We start from the raw sequence: 16627 nt of genomic DNA, 5'->3' as shown, positions 1-16627 counted from the left end.
ATTAGAACAAAGTCAAGATCTAGTTCAGGAGGAAAAGACAGAAAAACAGCCCAAAACACTTTAGCCTTCATTTGACCAAATTGTGTCTGAGGATAAGAGGTGGGTTTATAATCATTGAAATCATAGGCCCTCATAATGAATCTTAGATAAAAACGCCCATCCATGAGAAACCTACTCAGGTTCCTTGGACTTGTTCAATCAAGTTTAGCTACCATAGTTTGTTTGTTTGTTTAAATTGTAAGATATTTTAGCTGATGAACATTCAGAGACCACTTACTCCAACAAACCACTTTACAGATTTAGAAGGAGACAATTTTTTCACCATGTCCAAGCTAACAGTAAATGGCAAGGCCAGGACCTTGATCACTCAGCCTAGAGCTTTTCTCACTTTTCTGTTCTGCCTTTGCAATGGAGTTCAAATCTTCAGCTGAGTAACAGAACACTGAACTCGGAGTCAGAGACTATGTTCAACATGTAGCTTTATGTGACATTCACTGCGAGGGGCCCCTCAATATTCAGCTTCACCTTTCCCATAGTTAAAAAAAAAAAAAAAAAAGACCTCCCTATTTTATTTAGAGCATATACTGAATAAAACACTCTATTTCCCAAACTTCCTTGTAGCAAGGTACAGTCGTGTTACAAGTTCTGGCCAATAAGACGTAAGCCCCAGGGTGCATCTCCCCGGAAGTCTCTTCACCTGTTCTTCCCACTTCTTGCTCCTCTTCCTCATCATAATGCCTGATGCCACTGTGACAGCCAGACCCCTAGCAACCACGCTGGATCACACAGATGAGGAATGAAACTGGGCTTCAGACCAATCTGCACCATTTTTCCCGCCCAAATCTCTCCTTTTCAGCTTCCATGATCTCCAGGTATGGCATTACCACCCTCCCTGTCCAAAACTTCCCCCAACATTGGCATCATCTTCAGCTCCTTTTCTTCCATCATCAGACAGCCAACACTTCACCAAGTCTTTCTGATTCTTTATCTCCACATCCTTTCACTCTTTCCTCCAAGCCTGGCCTTGCCTGAGCAGCTATTGATTTGTAGAGATGGTGGCCGTGACAACTTGCCAACCTCCTAAGGTCAGGTATTGTGCTCACTGCTTTGCCTGTATCGTTTGCTTTTGCCAACCGCTGTTCATGGAGTCTCTGTGGGCAGTGCATCTTACGAGGCAGGAAAGAAATGACAAAGGAAGGACCTTCCACCAATGAATGCCCAGTCCAGCAATGACACAGTATGCCATTCAGTCATCTACTCGGCCAACTTTAACTGTGTGCTCGTTGTATTCCAAGACCTGGTGCCAAAGACAGAAAGAATACCAAGACATAGGCCCCTGTCCTCAAAGACCATCCCTTCCAGAAGGGAAATTAGACATGTATAAATAGAAACCAGAAACAAATAACCAGATGAAAATTTATTTTTAAGAAGAAAGTCCCAAAGCCAAGTTTCAGTTTGCCATTCAAGGAACAACAACACAAACCCACCCAGCGTCTCTTAGGCCCAGCCTACACATTTTGAAGAGAGTCCCATTGAGCCCATGCAATAACCTACAGCACGCCAACTTCTGTCGTAATCTTTTAGTGGTTTCAAAATGCCCATCCATCGTTTTAGCTAAATGGGATTTGGGTGATTATATTCCTTCCAGCTCTAAATTTCTGTGTTCTATGAAATACATAAACTAATGACAGTTATGGTTACCCAGACACATATACATGAGTGCTTAGGGGAGCTGAGGAGTGTCTGGAGATGAGCAAGTGAATCTAGGGGGGTTGAACAGGAGAACTACCCACATGGGCATTCCAGAAGGATCCAGACAGATCCAGAGTACTTTTCTGTCAATAATACTTCCAAATGAATAAACACAGTCAGAACTTCAATTTATGCTTAATACAAAAAAGAGTTTCCAACGTATATTTCATTAGACAATGAAATGTATGGTTTAATTGCACGGATTTATTTGTTATACCCTTACTTATTTCTATAATGAATTCTAAATTCCTTATAATATACAATGGAAGGATGTCATAAAGGATAAGGTAGTATGAGTCTTACAACAGAAAGATAAATTAGAATGATGGATTCGATTAGAATCTTTACCTCTGAGCTTCCTGGTGGCTGAGGTAAAGTACAAAATATCCTCAGTTACGTAGTTCTCGTTGCCTGATAGAAAGAAGCACATATGGGATCTGTCTTTAATTGTAAAAGGAGAATGCATTGCATAGGCCAATAAGACGTAAGCCCCAGGGATAGAACCACCTAATATGAAGTTGCTGTGAGCTATGGAAACCTATCTTCAGAAGGACTAAAATCCTGTCTTTGAAATACTTTTGGAAACGGAATGTTCTATCTCAGCTGCCTGCCCAGCCACACTGTCACTTTCCACAGATTCACATCTATGTGACCTTGAACCCAGCAACAGGACCCTTAGGGATCCTCAGTGACTTCTTAGTCAACATCTGCTGACCATCTCACCAAGGTAAGACCAACTGAGTCAACCAAATACTGTCACAATACAGAGTCACAAAGAATCCTATGACTGGAAGAGCCTTTCTTCTAGGGCTGGCTCTTCCTGAACTCTCTGAATGCCCCAACTGAAATCCATTGAAAGCCATTGGCAGCACCAGATAACCTTCCCAGGTGGACCAGGAGCATACAGACATTGTCAAAGAGCAAACAGGAATGCTGGGGTTTCTTCCTTCTTCTCTCTCCAAAAGTGTGAGAGCTTGGATTCCTATAGCCCTCTGCATGGAAGCCAGCTTTTCTCCTGGACTTGTCAGGCTTGTTCCAACTCTGACCACCAGACATCTTCCCAGCAGCAAAAGAGCAGCAGAGGTCAGCACACAATGCCACTCGAAGAGCAGCAACGTTGGAGACTAAAAATGGACCTGCCGGAGCAAAACAGAATTCCAAGAACCACTTTCCACACTTGCTCTTCCAAGAATCTTCTGGAGAATCTAGAACTCACTTTTCCCCTTGAAATCTCCAGACTTCCAGATCCAGGAAGCAGATGCACAAGGTCCCAGGAACCTTGAAAAGTCTTTTTCCCCCAAGTCCCTCAAAGATCCCAAGGGAAGCCAGCAGAGGAGTGCAAGCTAGAGAGTTGGACAGACCTCTCTTCCTTTCCATGTCTCTTCCACTCAAATGACTCTGCCTATCTCTTATTCATCTGTCAAAATTCTAAGCATCTTTCAAACCAGAGTCAGGCATTATCACTTCTAAAAAAAATTTCCTTAATTGCCCCCGCACTTCATGAAGATAAATCACCCCAGCTCTGCACTATTTCTTTGCTCTTTATAGACCTTATTGTTGTCAGTATTGTTTCATGTATTTATGCCTTGTGCTCAGCGCTGAACTCCATGAGGAAGAGAATTTTACTGCTCATTGTGCACCTCAACCCTAGTACAGGATTTACCATTTTCTAGGGGCTAAATTAGGGTGTGTTCTATCTGAACAAAGAGTTTTAAGTATGATTAAAAATTCCAAATGTGTCACTAGGGATGTGTCTGGCTCCCAGGTGGCTTTGGAAGGTCCATCTTCTCCCAATGCTGTCTACCAAAATTCCAGGTAGATTAAGAGTTGTTAATTTTTTACTGTCTGCTAAGTGAAATTATAAAACATGTTGACGAAGATCATTTTAAATGTTTATTTTTATCATTCCCTGCTCCTCCCAGGCCCACTGAATTCTTCCACTTATACTCAGAGAGCCTATTTTCTCCTTAACTCATGGAAAAAGTCTTTTCCCAGGATCCATAAGGAAAATATTTAAGCACTTACTTCACTTGGGGGTGGGAGAAATCAACTCCCTTAAATCCAAGGAGAAAGTTGCAAATGCACATTTGCAAAATGGGTTTTTATTATCTCAGAAATAAGAAAATGTTCTCTTCCCACCTGGGAAAGGAGAAAAAGAGGAAGTCACCATACTGGGAATGTTTGAGAAGAAAAATCCCTGGAGCCAGCATCCTGAGCCCATGGTGTCAGTCTTGTGTACAAAGGCCCTGAGCTGACAAGAGCCAACCCATCGCCCAGCCATCTCTGAGTTGGGGTGACTCTCATAAGGGTACCCTCCTCTCCCTACTCTTACACAGTTCTTATTCCATGATGGTTCAGCACATTAGTAAGTGCCTCTCAGAATGGAGAGTGAACAATATCATCTAAGAAGAATGACTGGAAAAGAAAGCCCTCTAATAAGAAGAAACCATATGGAATTATTTTGATCAGCCACCCACCAGCACAGCGGTAGGACTGATCCGTCCCATTATAACAGCCTTGTCATTGGGCAATTGTTCTGAACCTTCCATATTAGACATCAGCCCTTTCAGACGCTGGGGTTCCATTGGTCCCTAAAGGACTCTCGTTAAAGGATCTATGGCTTGAGGAGGGAGCCATTGTCTCTATCTCCACACACATAGTTATTTCTGATGGGAGGGAGTCCTTCAACTCACACTTGCTAGCTTCCAGCTGAGACCCCAAGTGTGAGCATTTTTAATACCGGGGTCTCCCTTCAAAAAAATGTGCTTAAAGTTAAAATCTAACCCAAAATATACATTTTTCTTACTTGGTGACTGAGGCGTGAAATGGAATCTTGTGGGATAAGGAAGTGGCAGAGTAGAACAAAGAAACAATACCAACAACACAGGAATTAGTGTTTCCTGAGCTCTGGGAAACACATATTTGAGAAAGTTAATTCCCTGGGAAGTCCTTGCTTCTATGTTGTAGTTTTTTTCTGTTCTACTCTACCACTTCCTTATCCCATGTGATTCTGTTTCATGGCTCAGTCGCTGAAAAGAAAATGTAGATTTTAATTTTGAAGTGCGAATTCTGAAACATCTTTGAAGTGTGCGTTGGTGCAACAAAGCCGAATCCCTAGGCCTGACAGATCAGCAACAGAGGTGAGACGACTGCAAACAAAGTTGAGAGCTCAAAAAGTTGATTCAGCAAGAGCATTTTGGATGACACTAGGTGGCGAGAAGTAAGTGGCAAACTAACCTCCTGTTGTTCAAAACCTGCCACCAAAAAACAACAATAACAATAATAATAATTTAGTTACCTCTGGCAGGCAGGGGGTAGCAATTAACAGGAGAACAAAGGAGTTTTTTTACATTGATTTTTTTTCTGGAAGAAAAACATTGCAAGGTTTGGGCCCAATTAAAAGAATCCTAATATTAATTGCTTCACTGGAGAAGAACAATAAATCCAAAAGAAAGGTTTGTACAATAGGTTATTGTTTTTTTTTAATCAGAAGTACAGTATTTTAAGTGACCAGTCACATTTTTTTTAATGGTGAAAAGGGCAACAATGGTTTTCTAAGACAGTTATTCAATAATTCTTGCACTAACTGTTTGCTGTTACAGAGAAAATCTTGGAAAAGAGGGAATTGATGGTTATAGAGACACAGACCTGCGGATGCTTCAGCACAAAATGCTCCTTATGTCGAGTGGACAGTTCTGCTAAAATCAATGCCATCTGGGGCAGGAATGTCACTCACTATTTATGCTTTCTTAAAGTTATTTAGCATGATATCTTTTTGCTTTTCTAAAATAGATGGCGGGGGGAGTCAACTTCTCATGTCCTAGGTGGGTAACATTTAATCTCAGTAGGAAAGAGATTTTTGCTTACATGTTATCCTAACAATAACCATATATGGTGCTACCCAAGAGCCCTCTCCTCGGATCTAAAATAAAAGCCTCTCGTGTGATTCCTGAAGTAGTCGTCATGCTTCAGTTTATTTACTGCAGGAGAGGAGAAAGGATGTCAATCTCTCAAGCCCTCACTGCACTTCAATCCAAAATTTAAACTTATGATTAAAAGGGGCGGGAACCCTACAATGTTATGTGAGGACAGTCATATTTACCCAATATGCATGAATATGATAAAGTCACCAAAACATAGATGCAACTGAGGAAAAGAAGAAAGTTTTGCAATAAGAAGACAAAGAATCCCTGGTTAGCAATGGGCCGGTCATCACTCAAAAAAGGTCTTTGGTCGATAGCACATCTCTGTGAACTTTTTCAGTAAACTAGCTCAATTATCTATTAAACCTCTCCTGAACCTTCCAGAGGCAACTTTTCACTCCATTCTATTGCTCAAGACAAAGTGAGACAAATAACCTAAACAGGAAAAAGAAAAAAAATTCCATTAGTAATGCTTACTAAAAATTAGTTATAAATTTTTCAGATCATGACTTTGGCCATTTATTATTTTTATTTAAGAACAAAATGTACAGAATCTGAAGAATGCACACATATGAACCAATGGCTCAGGAACCATACGTATAATTTCAGAGATTAAATCCCTTTAGTGTGTCGCATATTTGAACTCATATAAGTCAATCAATTTTGAAGTTACGCGTTTCTAGAGCAACAAGAATTTTCTAACTCCCTCATAGTGAATATTTTATACTCTGAAAAATATATAAGCAAACCCAAATTGAGAGACATTCTACAAAATAACTGATTTGTACTCTTCAAAAAATGTCAAGGTCATGACAAAGGCAGACTGGGAACTGTTGCAGATTGAAGGAGAACTAAAGAGACTTGACAGTCAAACGAAATGCATCACCTGGGATTCTTTTCCAGCTATAAAGAACATTCTTGGGAAAATTAGCAAAATTTTGAATAAGGTACATTAGATAATAGTATTTTATCAATGCTAGCATTCTGATTTTGATGACTGCACTATAAGAAAATGTCCTGCTTTAGGATTTGCACATTGAAGCATTAAAGGGCAGAGCAACATCACATGTGCAACTTACTCTTCAGAAAAAAGTTCAAACTCTCTGTTTCCTGATTGTCATTTCCTGAACTGCTTTCCTATCTCCACATGATATTCTGCTTCACCTGCGGCCCAGAGCTATGGAGCCAGCCCTCTATGAACTGAGACCTCTGAAACCATGAGCCCCAAATAAACTTTTCCTTCCCTAAAATAAATAAAGTCTTAAAAGTATGAATTTAAAAATACATACTTGTGTGTATATATACATCATACACAGGGAGAATGGGAACAGGGTAGAGAAAATGTGATATAGTATAAAAATCTGGAGGATTTAAGTGAATTATATACAGCAATTGTTTGTATCATGATTGCAAGGTCTTTGTAATTATGAAACTATGTCAAAATCAAAAGCAAAAATTAAAATATTTTAAAATAAAAATATAAGTATAAGCTTTTACTCCATGTAATCCTACAAAGCCTTTAGAAATTTTTGAATAATTAGACACACATTAAAAGGTCAAGATTCCTAGTAGGATGTCCTATCCTAAAACTACATGCAAAGGAGCATTATTTCAAAAGGGAAAAATTTAACAATAAAAGTTTTAAAAAATTAAAAACAGGGATCACTATATCCTGGTATCTGGAAAGACAAGTTTCTTATGAGTTATCAAATATTATATCTTTTTATCATCAATCACCTTTTTATAATAAAAATAATCCTAGGCAAATTAGCATTAAAGTCTTCTTCCCTTCTGAACCTTCTTGTCATTCAGTCTTTTTTCTATTTTCTGTTTTCTTTATTTATATATGACAGCAGAATTCTTAAAATCTAGATTTCAATTATTTTAGAAAAGAGGAAAACATTACCAAAAGGGAGAATTATGCCCCCAAATATCAGTTCATTTTAAAATAGCAAGATTCCCCCACAAGCTTTCAGTGATAAAAGTGTTTTGGTGGAAATACTGGAAACTGTTCTACTTGGTGCTTAGTGAAACTATTTCAAATTAGTATATATACAAATTGTTGTTATTTCTTTATATTAATTCAGAAGTTATCTATGAAGTAAATAATCACTTTCAATATTAAAAAAAAAAAAAGACCAGGGCATCATGGCACACATTAATAATCCCAGCAGCTAGGGAGGCTGAGGCGGGAGGATCACAAGTTCAAAACCAGCATCAGCAATTTATCAAGGCCCTCACCAACTCAGCAAGATCCTATTCTCTAAAAAAATATAAAACAGGGCTGGGGATGTGACTCAGTGGTTAAGTATCCAGGGGTTCAATCCCTGGTACCAAAATAAGAAAAAAAGAAAGATTTTCTTCCTCAGGAACTAAAGGATAAAATTGACCAAATTATGCTATGTTCATGTATAAACATAACTTAATGAATTCCATTTGTATATATAATTATAATGCATCAGTTAAAAAGATAATAGAAGGAAGACCAACAGACCAGAGGTAAAGGACTAGGTGAGGGTAGCAAGAAGAAAGTGGATTTGAATTGTTATTTTGGTTTTTTTATGCACTCATGAATATGTCAGAATGAACACCAGAATTACATAAAACTATAATGCACTAATATAAACATAAATTTAAAAAAAGATTTCTCCCCATTTCCTAGTATGTTAAACAAAGCAACTTGCAGAGAAGAAATTGATGGTAATGAAAGCCACAAGATCCATCATTGGTAGAAGACCCAGTACAACATGCCTCTATACTGGGCCTTAGGCATGGGTTCATCTGTTCATTTAACAAGTGGTTTTCTAGGAGAGTGTAAGAGTTGTCTAGCCTCTTTTATACCCATCACTGAATCCCTCTCACCAAAGAGGATTTGCTGTTCCTTTTATTCTAACTCTAAAACATAGAAAAGAAGAAAATGTCAACACTATGAATATGGTAGGAACAAAGAAATCAAGGGATGACCCTAGACAGTTTGTAAAACCCACTAGCACAACCAGGAAGAGGAGAAGCCACCTATGTCACTTGTCTTTATGTATTTAATATTTAAGCTGGTCAGAAGATTTTAATAATATGACTTGTTAAATGAACCTAGTTTTTACATTAACATGTAGGAGAATGGGTTAGTCTCTTTGGCCCCTTTAAGTTTCCCAGAATAAAATGGGGGAACATATCATAAAATATGAATAATACAACATTACCAATTATGGGGGTTTTTGTTTCAATTTCAATAATATTTCAAAATAAAACCCTTCATTTCCCATCTACACATTTTATAAACAGATACATTTATGAGTTAGAAATCTCAGTAGAAAACAGGAGTCAAAATAATGCAAATAGCCTTACTTGAGTGACTCCAAAAGCCATGTGAATTCTCTAGTTGTCTGGACATGGGCTTAATTTTTTAATATTCCCATCTAAAAACTACAAAAAAAAAACATTTCCCCCTCATTTGACTTCATTTCCCTTTCTCAATAAAAACCCTAATGCTCCAGTCTCCATCCAGTTGGAAGATTATGGCTTTATTTCTCTGAGTTATATAGGCCCCAAAGGTCAAGGTGCTTTTTTAGAGAAGAAAGAGTATTTTGTTAAACTTCACATGACACAAATATGGCTAAAGTAGCCCAACTGATGTTGCAGAAACATTCACTTATCATTTGGTTTGAAAGTTCTAACCTGAGAGAATGTAACCCATTACCTAAAATGAGACTTTTCAGGAGCATGTTATCAAATTACCTTCATTACATGTTCTCTAATAATGTGTGACCATTTGTCAGACTTACAATACCTTAAACTTACAAAGTTTAAGAGTTTGACATGATTATCATTATTTGATTTTTCAAGCTCCCTTTTCCTTTAAAAAATGTATTAATGGATTAAAATAATTAATTGTTGGGCTAGGGCTGTAGCTCAGTGGCAAAGCACTTGCCTAGCATGCATGAGGCACTGGGTTCCATCCTTAGCACCACATAAAAAATAACAAATAAAATAAAGGCATTCTGTCCATCTACAAATACAAAAAAAAATTTTTTAATAATAATTGTTGAGCAAAACTATTGAGCAAATAGGACTGATAGTCTATTTGTTTCCTGCAGTCCTTTAAATCAGTTTTCCCACGTTGTTGATAAAAATCAAGGCAGGTTCCACAGTTTTTCTGGATATTTTTAGATAATACAATTTACTCTGACTATTCTCATTCATATTATGCTCAATCCCTGATACCTGCCAAATTCTCCAACTGTATTTAAAATTGAGTTTTCTTACAACTTGAAGCTAGGCTGGTTCAGGTGAACATGTACAGCGGCCAAGATGTGCATGATGAAAATCGACTGGCTCAATTAGCACTGTGCCCTGTTTCTCTTCATGCTCAGGGAAACTCCAGCTGAGGGGAGTGGGAATGCAGAGGGGGTAAGAGCAGCAATGGATGTTAAACTGAAAGACGTCAATAGCTGACTCATTCTCTCGTGGGCTCTTCAGTGGGTTCTGGGGCAGTAGGAACCCCTTCCCTGTGATTCCTGGAGGTGATACCTTCCTCCCACAGTCTCTGCCATCTAGTTCTACTCCTCCAGCATCTTCCTGCCAAGACCCCCTCATCCAGAACTTTGGGTAAAGGGGAGGGAGAGGTGGAGAGGGGAGCATGGGGCAGGATGGTGGAATGAGATGGATATCATCACCCTAGGTATGTGTATGACTCACATATGGTACGACTTTACATTGTGTACAACCAGAGAAATGAAAAGTTGTGCTCCATTTGTGTACAATGAATCAAAATGCATTCTGCTGTCACATATCATTAATTAGAACAAATTTAAAAAAATAAAATAAAAAGACCTCCTCATCCCTCAGCTGGACCTTTATGGCAGGGTCTTTGACAGTCTCACATGATTTTTCCCTCTCTTGCAGCCCACACAGGTTCCAGAGAAACCCTCAGGCATTAGTTGCTGCACAAATCCTGAGTGTGCAGGTGGTCCCATAATTAGGAACAAATAGGCCCCCTTTTTGTCAAAGCAAGAAACCAATACCAGTCATGGTGAAGTATCTTGTCCTAGGCATGAAATGAAATAAACACTTCTTCCTACTCCTCCTTAAGAATTACAAAATACTTTCCAAACACTGAATGGTTTGTGTTCCCCGAATTCAAATGTTGAAATCCTAACCCCCAAGGTGATAAGTGATAAGTAAAAAGTGAGGCTTTAGGAAGTAATTAGGCCATGGACACAGACCCTTCATGAATGGGATTAATGCCCTTTAAAAAGAGTCTAGAGACAGGGATCACTCACCTACCCACCAACTTAGAACACAGCAGGAACACATCATCTAAGAACCAGGAAGCAGGCCTTCATCAGATCTGTTCCTTGATTTTGGACTTCCAAGCCTCCAGAACTGTGAGAAATAAATTTCTATTGTTAATAAAGTCACCTAAGTTATGGTGTTTTGTTGTAGCAGTCCAAATAGACTGAGATACTCAATTGCTCTAAAATTTCTTCTATATCCAACTCTTCTCTTATGTCTCCCCAACAGTTCCTACTGGCTGGAAATGGGAATCAGCCAAGAGTTACAAAGCCAGTTCTCAGATGACCCCTTCAAAACCACTGGCCTGATGGTCCAGAACTTGGGAGTAGTCAGCATCTATTGTTATGTGACCTGGGTCAGAACTCTTTAATACTTTTGCAATACCTATTGAGATAATTAAAAATATAATAAAATGTAGCAAAGCCAGTGTTGGAAAGTGGCGGTAAGTATTTAGTTTATACTATTTTAATACACTATTTTTAGATGCACTATTACATGTATAAATAAATCTAAAGAAAGAAAGAATATATATATATATATATATATTTATATATTTCATTTGCACATCAATATAAATGTGCCTGAGAGTTCCCTCAAAACACAAAATTCTAGTCATGCTATTTAAAATGGAATATGTAAGGATATGACTTTCATCTTCAGTTGTGCTCACCAGATGAACTAAATGTGTTCCCAACCCTCCATGGAGCACCACAGGACCATTTCAGAAGAATTCATGGGCCCCAAAATGATAGTAAATGAAAATTTTCCTTGCTACCAGAGATTTGGAGACTAAGTATAGGCCTCTGAAAAATCACTATCCTCTTTATATCTCTTTTTACCTATCTCCAATCTATCTAGAAGTAGGTAAATATGGTCTACAAGTAACTATGACTAAATTGGACCTAAGATTAATTACAATAAAACAGCACAATTTGGTCAGACATAAAATAAGTTAATACAGAACTATATCTCCCTTTCATAGATATCTTTGGGTTTGGGGTTTTTTGTTTGTTTGTTTGTTTGTTTGTTTTAACCAGGACTTGAATCCAGGGATGCTTAACCACTGAGCCACATCCCCAGCCCTATCTATCTATCTATCTATCTATCTATCTATCTATCTATCTATCTATTTATTTGAGACAGGGTTTCACCAAGTTGCTTGGAGTCTCACTAAGTTGCTGAGGGTGTCTTTGAACTTGCAATCCTCTTTTCTCAGCCTCCTGAGGCACTGGGATTACAAGTGTACACCATGATACTCGGCATCTACTCAAACTCTAGCAAGGAAATATTTATCTCTAATTTTCTTTCCATTTTGCAAAGCAAATTGTAAGATTCCAATACTTTTTGTTTTAACAAAACAGACCATTTGTTCCAAACTGCTTCTATAATTTTCCTATGGCTAATATAAAAATTACAACAAATTCAATGACTTAAAACAAATTTATTCTCTTACAGTTATGGAGCCTACAAATTCAAAATTAATATCACTGGCCAAATCACAGAGTTGGAAGCTCTGTTCTCCCTCCAGGGGATCTAAGGGAGAACCTATTTCTTGCTTCTTCCTCCTTCTGTTGGCTGTTGACATTCCTTGGCTTATGGCTACATCATTCCAGTCTTTAACTCTGAGGTCAAGTTGCCATCTCCTGCTCTGTACGAAATCCCCTTCTTCCTTCTCAGAAAGACATTTATGACAACATTTAAGACGATCTGAACTACTCATTGCAAGATTCTTAACTGTTGAAACCATGTTCGAACAAGACAGTTGTCATCTGGAACCAATCGGGACATCTCTACCCCACTTCTTTTCCCCCAAAAGTTGCTTCCTTTTCTCTGGCTATAACTATAACCTCCTCACGTGGGGAAGTGGGGCATTCTGAACCATTTTAGGTCCAAATTGCTGCCCAGTTCCACTATGCCAAATAAAGCTAATTAAAGCTGGAAAACTAGATTGATTCATTGTCATTTTGCCTTTTAATAGTATAAAACCTTCATTTTCTGAAAAGAGAATTCCTCCGGGAAACAAAAATTCAACCAAAGGCAATACACATTTTTAAAAAGCCACTAGATGACCTTCACTTCCCTTGTCACCTTCTTGCCTTGGCCTGAGGTAAGAACTCCATAAATGTGTGTTGAATTAATTAAGCCCCTTGCCCAAGACAACATAGTGGGTTGATGGCCAGGCTGGGCCTAGAACCTAGCTCTCCAGATCCTCAGGCCAGTGTCATCACTGCCATTGCTCGAAGTTCTTATGACCCTAAGTTGAATAAATATTTTCTGAATAATTTCTCAATCCCCTGCTTCAGAAGAAAGTAGATGCAACACTTCAAGGGCAATATATTCCATTTCTGCTGGGTCATGCTTGGCTACCTGGCTTTTCCCAAGACTAAGAAGAGATAAGATAAAGGTTGGAGAAGAGTGGCTGTGGCAACACTTAAAAGGATTCCATTTCTCCAGCTGTTTTCATAGAGATTCCCATCACAAGCTTTTGTTCTTTCAGTACCAAATTCTGTATGGCCAGAAGTCCCTTTGTCTAATGCATGTGCTCCCAGATAGACCAATTCATTCAGTCAGACCTCCAAAATGAATTAGAACAGTGCTTTACAAAATTGATTGTGCAGAGCCTTTACCTTGGGATCTTGCTAAAAAGCAATTTGGGGTTTCATTTGGGGGGTGGGTAAGAGGTAATTTCGCATCTGGCCACTAATCCACTATGTTGTCTTGGGCAAGGGGCTTAATTAATTCAACACACATTTATGGAGTTCTTACCTCAGTTCTTACCTCTTGGCATTTCTTTTTTTGAGGGGGCTGGGGATGCCAAGGATTGAACTCAGGGCCATTCAACCACTGAGCCACATCCCCAGCCCTATTTTGTATTTTATTTAGAGACAGGGTCTCACTGAGTTGCTTAGCAACTCTCATTTGCTGAGGCTGGCTTTGAACTTGTGATCCTCCTGCCTCGGCCTCTCAAGCCGCTGGGATTACAGGCATGCACCACCATGCTCGGCAGGTCTCTGCATTTCTAACAAGCTTTTAGGTGAGAGGCTCTGGGCATAAGGCCACTCTTTGAATCTATCTGAAATTAGCAAACAAGACTTCAGAAAAGATTTCACAAGAAGAACAGGGGGCCCAAATGTAGGGATAGTGAGATTTCAGCATGAGTCCCAGTTTCAGAAAGGCCAGACCTTGGGGATTCCCCTAGAGGGAGGCTCTGGGATTCCTCTACAAAGGGCCTGAATGTGGTCATGAGACCCAAAAGAAGCAGGGCACCAAAAACTGGCTGGAAGATGCCAGGGTTTGGAAAGTATACACAGGAGTTCAGCAAAGGGAGTAGGTGAGTCTTATAATGAACCATCTATATGCCTAGGAAAATATAGGAGCCTGGAGACCTGGATTGTTTAATAAGATCCTCTTCCCAGGCTCCCCTGACTTCCAAGCTAACACCTCACTGAGGTGACTAAGCCGTAAGCATGCATCAGAGTCACACCTAGCTCCACGGTGGCAGTGATATTATCCAATTGGAGATGATCTTCATAAAGACTGTGGGACAGGAGCGTTTGCTAAGTTGGTTTCAGTGAGACTTTCACGAGCTCCTAAGCAGTTTGCCTCATGGCAGGCAATATTCTGCCTTCCTCCCTCTGTGGCGGTATGTGGGGGCTTAGAGCTTCATCAGGCCCAGCTTAATTTTTACCAGATCCCTGCTGAGCATATACAGAAGCAATTTTTTTAATTGGCTATTTTTTTTTATATTTTGTACATTTCTTTTTTCTTTTTCTTTCTCTTTCTTTTTTTTAATTTGCACAAACACTATTGCACAAGGGAGTTGAGTCACTGGCAAAATTTAAAGTTTTGTTTGCCAGGATGTTTTTAAGGCATGGGGGTAAAAAAATACTCTTTTTAAAAATGTGTATACAATTCATAAATATATGTATTTTTTTTAAAATGAGGGCAGATACCTCTGCATGACAAAGTGAAGAAAAGCCAGCTCCAAAATAGTTTTCTGAGCCCTATTGTACTAGTCACATCACATTTTTTTAATCACTTTGCCACAGAAAAGGATATATTTAAAGTTTGGAAATGACCATTATATATTTTATGCTTATCTTGGAAACATCTTTTATTGAAAATAAGATATTATTTTCATTAGTATTTGTCAGTCGCCAGCTTAGGGTAAATGAGAGCTAGCACCATTTCTAACTTTGTTAGCATGATTCTGCCTTTCTTAACCTTTCTGGATGATCCAGTATTGAGAAACAGAGATGTTTCAATTAGTCAGCAGTTAGCTCTGCTCTTCAAAGGAAAACAACTTTTTTTTTTTTTTTTTTTTTTTGCTGGTGTTCAGTACATTCTGCAGGGCTTTCTCTGGCTCTGATCTATACTTCCCATGTTGAGAACTCTTCCTACTTGTAGCCTATCACCGAAAAGTTAATGTTATTTTAAAATGTCCCCTGTCACAGGCTAGATTCTCCCGAGGAGCATATTCCTTTCCATAGAATGGGCATTTTTGCAACTTAATATCTTACATTTGATTACCATTGGTGCATATTTAAGTGTTGTCTTGCTCATCTTGTTTATTACATATATGTATTAAAAACTAATAAAAGCAAAATAATACAAAAAATGAGCATTTCATTTTGGCACGCTCCCTACTACAAAACCCTGCAGATGTTTGGCTGCCTGTGATATATTTTGGAGGATGGAATTTGCAACTGTTATAATTAAGCAATACCATTAAGTCACCCGAGAGTAAATTAGAAGCCTAACTGGTGCTGTGTGCTCAGGAACCCAAGATTATGGGCTGAGATCTCTATTCAGTGTATGAAGTCAGTTGCCTTCAAATTGATTCTGAAATAAAAGGTGTTATTTCTATTCCCCACCCCCAAAATACATAAGTGTATTAAACATGTCCCTAATATTGATTTGGCATGCCAGTTGTAATCTTAAATTGTAGAGGGAAAATGTTTTTATAAGTAGAGCTATTTCTGTTTCGCTGCTCCTGTTTCAGTTGTAATGGGCAGGAGAAATGTGTAGGTCTGGATTATTTCCAGGGATCTGGCTGAATTCCATGGACTCAGTAGTGGTTTAAATAAAAAATGAAGAAATGGGGGGAAGGGCAAAAAAAAGAGAGAGAGTCTTAGAGTCCTAGTTCATCATACATCTTGTTACAATTAGAATTGAATAAAGGTAATGTCAATTCTCAAAATCTTCTGTGTTTTCTGCAGACTGACCCTTTCTCTAGAGAGAGTTGGTCAAATCCCAACAACCAAAACCACGAATTGTCAGTAATCTGAACGAGACATCAATACTATAGTTGTTAGCAAAGGCAGCTTAAGCAACCTACAATCTGACATCTCAGAATATCAACAATTAACAACACGCTAACAAATTACCTAATAAAACTAAAATATATTCTTGAGCATGCCACAATGCTAAACTCTCTTTGAAGACAATTTAAACATTGGACAAATTATATTGTCATATTGTGTGCATGTACAAATATGCAACAACAAATCCCATCATTGTGTACAACTACAATGCACCGATAAAAAAAAAGTGTATAGAAAAACAAACACAATTTAGGTGGAACAAACTGAGACATGATGGCTACTTAGCCATTACCATTCCAAATCAGTCTTTGAAACAGTATCTGGGAGCTTGCTGCA

At 38.5% G+C, this 16627-nt stretch overlaps 1 long non-coding RNA gene across 1 annotated transcript; it reads right to left on the bottom strand.

The window, feature by feature from the left end:
• Nucleotides 1-1402: 1402 nt before the first annotated feature.
• Nucleotides 1403-11054, bottom strand: LOC144369832 (uncharacterized). The gene is made up of 2 exons (XR_013429625.1): nt 10955-11054; nt 1403-6110 (listed from the first exon to the last, which is right to left on the bottom strand). It is a non-coding gene; the product is annotated as an uncharacterized LOC144369832 (long non-coding RNA).
• Between the last annotated feature and the right edge of the window lie 5573 nt (nt 11055-16627).

Source organism: Ictidomys tridecemlineatus, chromosome 13, assembly GCF_052094955.1.
Source record: "Ictidomys tridecemlineatus isolate mIctTri1 chromosome 13, mIctTri1.hap1, whole genome shotgun sequence".
Lineage (NCBI taxonomy): Eukaryota > Metazoa > Chordata > Mammalia > Rodentia > Sciuridae > Ictidomys > Ictidomys tridecemlineatus.
Note: the sequence above shows the minus strand (reverse complement) of the source record. Positions and strands in the feature narration are given on the sequence as shown.